Below are 9297 nucleotides of genomic sequence, written 5' to 3'. Positions count from 1 at the left end.
ACTCCTAGGGAGCCCTTTTCACACTTGTTGTAAAAAAATTGTTATTTGTTACGACATAAAGATTGTGCAAACATGATTGGGATGGTGAGAAAAGAATATGCAATTTTTATTATTATTGGGTATTGGGTTATTGGGTTCGAACGGATGAACCCGTTGCCTACGTACCTTCCATCAAAGGTAAGGATCAGAACGCCGTAGTTCGGCTAAAAGATTTCCAAAAGTGGGTTAGGTTCAATTTTAAACACAAACCCTAGGTCTTACGTTATCCACGGGAGAAAACTCAACCTTATATAAACAACAACGTCCACCATGTGAGAACAGCTTCAACTTGCCAGAGAGGGGTTAACCCTATAATAGACAAGGAAGACTTACAATTCAATCACTAAAGACAGAAGGTGAGATTAACATCAACCACTAAGATAAATCAAACCTATAGCTCATGTATGAAAGCATTAATAATGGACAAAGCCAAAACAAGTGAATGAGTGGAATTACTGATTATGATTATGAAAATGGAGTCAAGGTATGATTAAGATCAATTCAAATAAGTATTATGAAATGGAGTTTGGAAAAAAGGTCAAGGACTTGAGTCCAGGTTTTTAGTTAGAAAACATGAAGATGTTTGCACAACACTTATGTCAAATTTGAAAGATAAAGTGTGAAAAGTCTAGGACATAATGAATGATGAATGGATGGAGATGGATTGTAAAACTTCTTAGAAGGTTCACTTCTTGAGATCATATGGGAGATGATTCAAGTGTGTCCTTTGGAATAGGAATTAATAATAACAAGCAAGCAAAGCAAGCAAAAGCGGATATCGGATGCCAATCAATGGTCTTATACCAATCTCCTAAAACAAAATGGGATATCAGATGCCACTCAATGGTCTTATACTAATCTCCACAGGCAAAGAAATAAAAGCGGATACCGGATACCAATAGATGGATTTACACCAGTCTCCTAAAACAGAACAGGATATCAGAAGCCACTCAATGGACTTACACCAATCTCCTCAAAAGAAAAACAAAGATGAGAAATGGAAGTTAACTGCCAATCTGTCTGGACTTAGGTTAACTCCACAGTATGCTCACAGGAAATCCAATGCCACCTTACAGGGACTTACAATGGATCCTCACATACAAGAACAAAAGCAACAATATGATCACAGGTATGCAAATGCCAACTTACAGGGACTTATAATTGCAACCTCTCACACAAACAGATGAACAAACTATGATCACAGGAAAGCAGATGCCAACTTACAGGGACTTATAACTGCAACCTCACATAAACAAACAAACCAAATTGTGATCACAGGATAACAGATGCCAACTTACAGGGACTTATAACTGTATCCTCACATACACACAGATAAACAGACTATGATCACAGGAAAGCAGATGCCAACTTACAGGGACTTATAATTGCAACCTCACATACAAATCAAACAAATCAAATTATGATCACAGGATAACAGATGCCAACTTACAGGGACTTATAACTGTATCCTCTCACACAAACAAATGAACAAACTATGATCACAGGAAAGCAGATGCCAACTTACAGGGACTTACAACCGCAACCTCACATACAAATCAAACAGATCAAATTATGATCACAGGACAACAGATGCCAACTTACAGGGACTTATAACTGTATCCTCACACACAAACAGATGAACAAACTATGATCACAGGAAAGCAGATGCCAACTTACAGGGACTTATAACTGTATCCTCACATACAAACAGATAAAACAGAAGATATGAGTGACCAATGAGGTCTTACACTCTATCCTTCCATATCACAGGAGCAAAGGCCAAAAGAGATGGGCTTACAATTGTCCTCAATGGGCAAACAACAATGATAAAAGTGACACAGACAAATGGTATGATCATGCACTAATGGGAATTGATGATGATGATAGATGCATAGCATACAAACATGAAGCAATCAATCAATCAAGCAATGAATATCAAACAGCACACTCTATAGCCAAACAATTGGGGGCTCACACAAGAGGGTTTGACTTTGAAAGTCCACTGTAATGGGTGAAGGTCGCTCTTAACTTGGCCATTGAGGGGCTCAAGTGAAGCAGATGAAAAGGAGATGAGGGGTGTGCCTCATTGCTTCTATCTCATATCAGAGAGAGCATCAAAGAAAGTGTGGGAGTTCAGAAAGTAGGAACTCTCTCCACATTATTGACTCGATTAGATCTTGGGTTTTTATCTCATTGCTTCAACCATGTAATGGGAGCAAAGAGAGGACACACTGAATAGTGGGGGATAGATTGCTTATCCCTACCTTCCACCAATTGCCTTTCTTGAAGGACTTTTCCTGCTTAGGACAAATATAAACAAACACAGTCATTGCCTCTTAAGGAGGACTTCAGACAGTTTGCCCGGTCAAATAACAGACCGGGTCTCCAGACTACATGAAGAAGAAGGTTTATACCTCAAAGCAAATGCTAAAAAGCAAAGCAAGCAAGTAAGTTCAAAGAACTTAGGCAACTAAAGTACCTGAAAAAGTCAAACTAGTTAGTAAACAGCTCAACAGTCAAAATCAAAGGAAATGAACCAAAAGTCAACCACAGAGGGACCAATTGTGCAAGGCACAAAGACTCAAGCATATGAGTCACCTACAAAACAAAGGTTAGCACATCATATAATTCAACTCAAACAAATATTTGAATGATCCTCAAGGCATTGGTGCTTAACCTGAAACAGATGAACTCAATCATAAGCTTAGAAGACCACTAGGGCTAGCCTAGGGTCAAAGATGAAAGAAAGAGTCAAGGCAGCAAGACAAAGTCAAACCAAACCAAGTTTAAACATTCAAGAAGCATTCTCAATTGGATTCATAACCAAATCATGCATTATGATCATTTCATATGCAAAAGGATGCAAAGCATGGCAAGAGAAGCATACAAAAGTCAACAGCAAAGACTTCATTCAAAAGTCAACTCAAACATATTTCAAAAATCATGAAATAAATCACACTCAATCCTAACATCTAACATGGTATACATGTCAAATTTCAATGCATTTGGATGAGAGGAAGGCAGTCAATGAAATTCATGAAGTCAAACCAAATTCAAGTAAACATGGTGAAAGTCAACAAGCATAGGTCAACTTCAAAAAATCATATCAATTTGAAAACAGAAGAGAAATGAGTGAGGTTAACACCAATGCAAAGCTTGAGGTGTCTAGTTATCACATATGAAATTTCATGGTCATACAATAAGATTTGAGAATTTCACAAAAGATTTGGCAAGGCATAGCACAAAAAGTCAACAAATGACCACATATGGAAGAAAATTCTCAATCAAATGGAAAACAGCAAGATTAATTCCAAGAAAAATCATACATCAATTAGACATACAAGGGATCATTCATGCAAAATTTAGAGTCATTTGGATGTAGGGAAGTGTGTGAACAAAAATTGTGAAAATGCATGATCATGGTGTGGCACCAAATTCAACACATAACTTCAAAAAATCATAACTCTCAATCCACAAAAGATAAATGCACAAACTTTATATGGAAATGAAGGTCAAGGTGTCTAGTTTTACCACAAAAAATTTCAAAGGCAATGGATGCAATATGACAATTTCACAAAGAGAATGGCACAAGGTATTATTTTGGCATACATGTCAAGAAAATAATTATCAATTAAAATCCAGCCAATGAAAAATTAATTAAAATTCACCATAAAATAGTAGACATCTTTGTGATCATCATGCAAAAAATTTCATAATTTTTGAGTGAAAATTGAATGAGAAATAAATTGTAGAAATGGAGGAAATAGTTGGATGCAATATGAACAAATGGCATGGCAAAGTGGTCAAAGCAAAGTCAAAGCAGTGGCACAAGTGTAATTCTGGACCTCATTAAACCAAACTGTGCGTTTTGATGCATGGAAACGGAATGTTCTCATTGGCCAACGGCCAATGGAACAGTAAACACCAAAGAAACTTCATATTTTCTGATTTTTAGAAACCCTAGGGTTTAACATACAGCAGGGCAGCTCAAAATGCTCATCTTCAATTGATTATCATGGCCAACAAACCTCAAGCAAAATCACACAGACCAACATGGTAACACAAATGTGGTATTCATGCAGCATAGAACAACAACAACCAACAAGACAATATGGGAAAGGTATGAGTTCATCATCATAAAAACGAACTTCAAGCAACATCACACAATAACATGGCATTGGGAATACTCATACTGCAACCAAACAACAGCATACAAAATGCTTCACATGGTCATGAGGTTTCAAACAGCAGCAAGGTAACAGCATGGCATCGTGTAATCATCAACATGTAACCAAATGAAATAAACAAACAGCATTCAACACAAGCAAACATAATATGAATCAAGGTGGATTTCTGGACATGTTCCTAGAGTTTCAAACAAGCAGCAACATGGTTTCAGCATTGTAAGCATCGAATTTGGCAATGTGTAGCAGCAAGTAATCAGTCAGCATACCACACATAAACATGGGAAAAATCCTGGACAGGGTAGTTTCGAAACAGCCAGCATTGACATATTCATCGTCATCATGTTCATCAAAACAATAGCAAGCAACATCATATAGCACCATCAAATGGATTTTTCATGGCGAGTTCAAGACATCAACAGGATTGTAGCAGCATGGCTTGGCATTGCTCAATGTCAAAACAAAAATTCAACCATCACACAATCAACATAGCACTTAACAATGTTCACATAGCAACCAAACAGGTCTTGAGCAAAATCACTCAATAGCAAGGCACATGTACAGCATCATGCAGCTTTTAAACAACAGCACCAAACAAATTTTAAACAAAATTCAAGGACAAGCTGGGCAGAGTTAGGTTTCGAAACAGCATGGGATTTCATCATCAAACAGTATTTCAGCCTTCAGTTTCATCATCATGAAACAAAGTAGAGCAAGCAATCACAACAACAGGGTTTTAGCATAGCATGGTATAGCAGCACCACAAAAACTCTAACAGCATTTCACAGCATACAATCATGTAATAACAACAGCCCCCAGCCATATGGATTTATGGACAGCTGAAAATAGCAAAACAGCAGCAGGATATGCATTGCAGTATGTGTCATCATCATCAAATAAAATTAAACAGCCACGTGGACACCACATGATAATACACTCATGATATTTATGCAACATATAACACACAGCAACCAAAACATATGCTGGATTTCTGGAAACAGTATGAGGGTTTGGCTTATGCAGCAACACAATTAACATCATCATTCAAACAACAAGAAAACAGCAACAATCAACAACATACAAAAACCAGCATTAAAACGCAGCAACACATGATAGCAGGGTATTCAGCAAGCAAGTCAACAGCAAGCCTACACAATTCTCATGGATTTCCTAGGCAACTTAAGGTTTAATGGCAGGGCATAATCAACATGGCTCTCAAATGCAATCAACATGGTAACTTCATGCAAGTTCAACATCCTAGAACACACTTTAAAACGAGCCACACAATAACAAGGCAATGGAGTTCAGACAGCATCATTTAGTGACAACCAAACACAAATTCTTATGAACTTCCTGGACAGGCCTTAGGATGTAAAAGGCAGCAGGGTATTATCTTCATGGTACCAACAAACATTAAACAACATGATTCGACCACACCACCCAACAGCATAGCCTTGACAAATCAATGAGGGTTTTAAGAAATGCAGCATGGTTTTCATGGTGATGCTCACACAGCCAACAAACAACAGCATTCAACATGGATCATGTAAATTTTCTAAGCATGCTCATAATGTTCTACACTGCAGCAAGGTATTGAAATATTTCAAGCAGCATGAGCAACAACAATAGACAATCTTCATAAAACACGATTTTTGGAAAAAACAAGGTTTCAACAACAGCCGCACACATGTTCAACTTCATCATCATCGAAACAAACAAAAACAAACAACAGCATGGCTTGGCAACTTCAAGCTCATGTTCATGACCAACAATCAACAAACAGCATCAAAATCATGGGAAATTTTGGGCATCTGATAAGTTTGGGCAGCAGCATTGTGTGGTCATTTTTAAACAAAGTTTGAGCAAAAAACACACAATGATATAGCATCAATACTTATGTAGCATCACAACACCAGCAATCAGAACACATTTCATGAGGGTTTCTTGGCAGGGTTTAGGGTTTTGAACAGCAGTAAGCAACATCATCATGTAAAATCATCAAGAACCAAACAGGCCCGAAGAATGAAACTATACCCACCAACATGTCAAACAAACATCATTCATGCATATTCTAGCAGCTATCATCACTAAATCGAGCTAAAACAACAAAAACATACCAAGGCAACTTTGGACATATTACTTTGAAATCAGATTTTTCATGTATAACTCTACTATTTTACATGCCACAAATTGCAATGGGCTCAGCACATCATGAACAATACAAGGCATAACATGGATTTAGAAAATGAAGGATTCGAAAGTTTACCAATGTGAAGAGCAGAAGCAGAGGCAGTGCTGTTTTGGTTGATTTGAGTGCAAACAGGTGCAGGTCCACGTTTATGATGATGCTGCTTGAAACCTCTTAGCTCAACAAAACTTGATTAGGTCCAAATCTCAATCTGTCATTGGAGTGCTCTTAGAGAAAACAGAATTCGAGCTGCAAAACAGGTGGTGAATCATGCTTGCAAAAGGTTCTAAATGATGGTTATGTCGTGGAGGAATCAAGGGTATTTGAGGTTTGTTGATGGTTTATGCAGAAAAAAGCCAATTGCCAAAAATGCAAGAAGAGAGAATGAGGGTTTTTGGTCTGTGGAGGCTGTGAACACTAGGGCTGCAAATGTCAGAAAAGAGACTTTATATGTCTGTTTTAGATTGGTTTAAGGAATGATAAGCTGGATTAGCTTAATGAGCTCCATTTGCCAAAATTGCTAACTATCCATAAATGAAGTGGAGGTGTGTTTGTATGCACAGATTTGGGCCTGCTACCAGCTGCTAGTGGCCAGCACAATTGCTGTTTTGTGTGTGCTGCAGAACTGTACTTGATTTGTTCAAATGAAGCCAATTGCCAATTTTGTCCATTTTGCATTTTGGTTAAAAATGATGGTGTAATGGTGGTATGGTTATGATTTTAGGCTTGGAACAAATCACAAATGATATATGGAACATTTCCCAATTGGCTAAATCAAGAAAAAGTCAAAGACTCAAAAAGTCAAAGTTTGGTCAAACTTTGAATTTAAATGCAAAAGGTCCAAAAATGCCATTTTGAATGGTGAGGTTTTAGGTCATGAAATTTATATTTTTGGAAAGAGGATGAAAAATGTGATGTGTAGGAAAAAACCCCACCAAATTTGGCCTTATGGTTTGAGAGATATGGCTTGTTGAAGTTCAAAAATTGGTGAAAATGATTTGATCATATCTTGACAACCACACATGGGATTTTGATGTTCTTGGACTTTTTGAAAATGGGAAGACAAGATCTTCAACTTTCATGTTGGGCAAAAATTCATTTGAAGCTTGTATCATGATGTAAGTTTAAGATCAAGAAGTTTCCATTTTTGGCAGTTGAAATTACAGGTCCACTTTCTATTTCTGGAAAATTTTCTGATTGGCTTGATTTTCTTCCATGATGAGGCTTGACATGATATATGAGGTTTATACAAGCATGAATGAGCTTCCTCAGATCAATTCTATCCATCAAATCTCTGATTAAATCCTCAGTTGACCAAGTTTGACTTTTCTAGGGTTTTGGACTGATTGATCCTCTTCTGATGAATTCCAAACCCTAATTCCTTGAGACCTTGACTTCCAATGATGTCTCAAGTTGTATGAACCTTTGATTATTGATCATGATGCCCAAATTCCACAAGAATGGCCATCATCCATTGCTTTGACTGATCAATGACTGACTTTGACCTAATTTCTGATGATTGCTTCAACTGCAAGCAAAAAAGTTAGACTGACAATATTTTTGTACTTTTTGAATGATAAACACATGAAAAGCAAAGATATACAAATGCAAAGTATGCTTGGTGATCAAGAAACAAACCTACAAGGCAATCTACCCACTAGGAGGGGACAAAGGCATGCAATGATCCTTGAGGTTATGATATGAATGATATGGGCCATGAGGGATCTTAGGGCCCAAAATTGGGGTCTTACAGATGCCCCTATTTAAGGTCATTCTAGCCGGAGAAGTGAAGTTTAGAAATCTTCATCTCGACGCGGTAGAATGGGCTTAAATAACAGTAATGAGACAAATTTTGGTCCCTAAGAGACCTCATGATGCAAATGTATGCATGCAAAAGACACAAATTCTGTGGGGAATATGATTCACACAGAAGAAAAGACGATCCATCGGAGTAGTACACTCACCAGGAACAGAGACTCTAACAAGACTCTATGGGGATAATAAAAGAAAAAGAAATGTGTGAACAAGACACGACTCCAAATTGAGGAAAAACAAAACTGACACAGCGTGAACAAGACACGACTCTGATTAGAGGAAAACAGAAAACAGACAGGAGAAACTCACTGGGGAGTGAAGAACTCACACTGGGAAAAAGAATTCCAAAGGAAAATAAATCCATTGGAGAGACACAAGCTGACTCCTGGGGAGAAGCAAAAAGAAAACTTCACTGAGGAAGCACCAAAGAAAATGAGATGTTACCAGGCATAAGGGTAACAAACTCAGGAAAATCTGACTCCACAGGGGGACCGAGGTCATAATAGGGAGCAGAAAGGAGGGAACACCAAGGATACCGGTTACTGGGTATATAATAGGTGACCGACCAAAGTGTGAATTGGATTTCACTTCCAAAACACTCATCATCCTGAAGAGAGCTAGAAAAGCAAACTTGTTTATAGGATGGACATTCAATTCCACAAGGAAAATGAATCTTACTCTAAGGGGAAAACAATCAAAAGATTGACTCAAGAGTGAACGAGATATAATATCCATTACCGTCAGAACGTGGATAAAATACTCAGATGAGACATATTATTCATTACCGGCAGACCGTGAATAACATACTCGAAAGGAAAATTATCCTGAACCGGTTACTGGGTTGTTTATAGGATAAGATCCGAAGACGTGAATTGGTTTTCACTTCCAAAACACTCATCATCCGAAAGGAGGGCTTGAAAAAGCAAAACGACTTACAGGATGGACATTCGAATCCACAACGGGAAAACGAATCTTACTCAAATGGGGACACAAACCCAAAGAGTGCATGAGATATAATATCCATTACCGGCAGACCGTGGATAAGATACTCGCATGAGGTATATTATCTAT

The sequence above is a fragment of the Lathyrus oleraceus genome, chromosome 3, assembly GCF_024323335.1.
Source record: "Lathyrus oleraceus cultivar Zhongwan6 chromosome 3, CAAS_Psat_ZW6_1.0, whole genome shotgun sequence".
Classification (NCBI taxonomy): domain Eukaryota; kingdom Viridiplantae; phylum Streptophyta; class Magnoliopsida; order Fabales; family Fabaceae; genus Lathyrus; species Lathyrus oleraceus.
Note: the sequence above shows the minus strand (reverse complement) of the source record.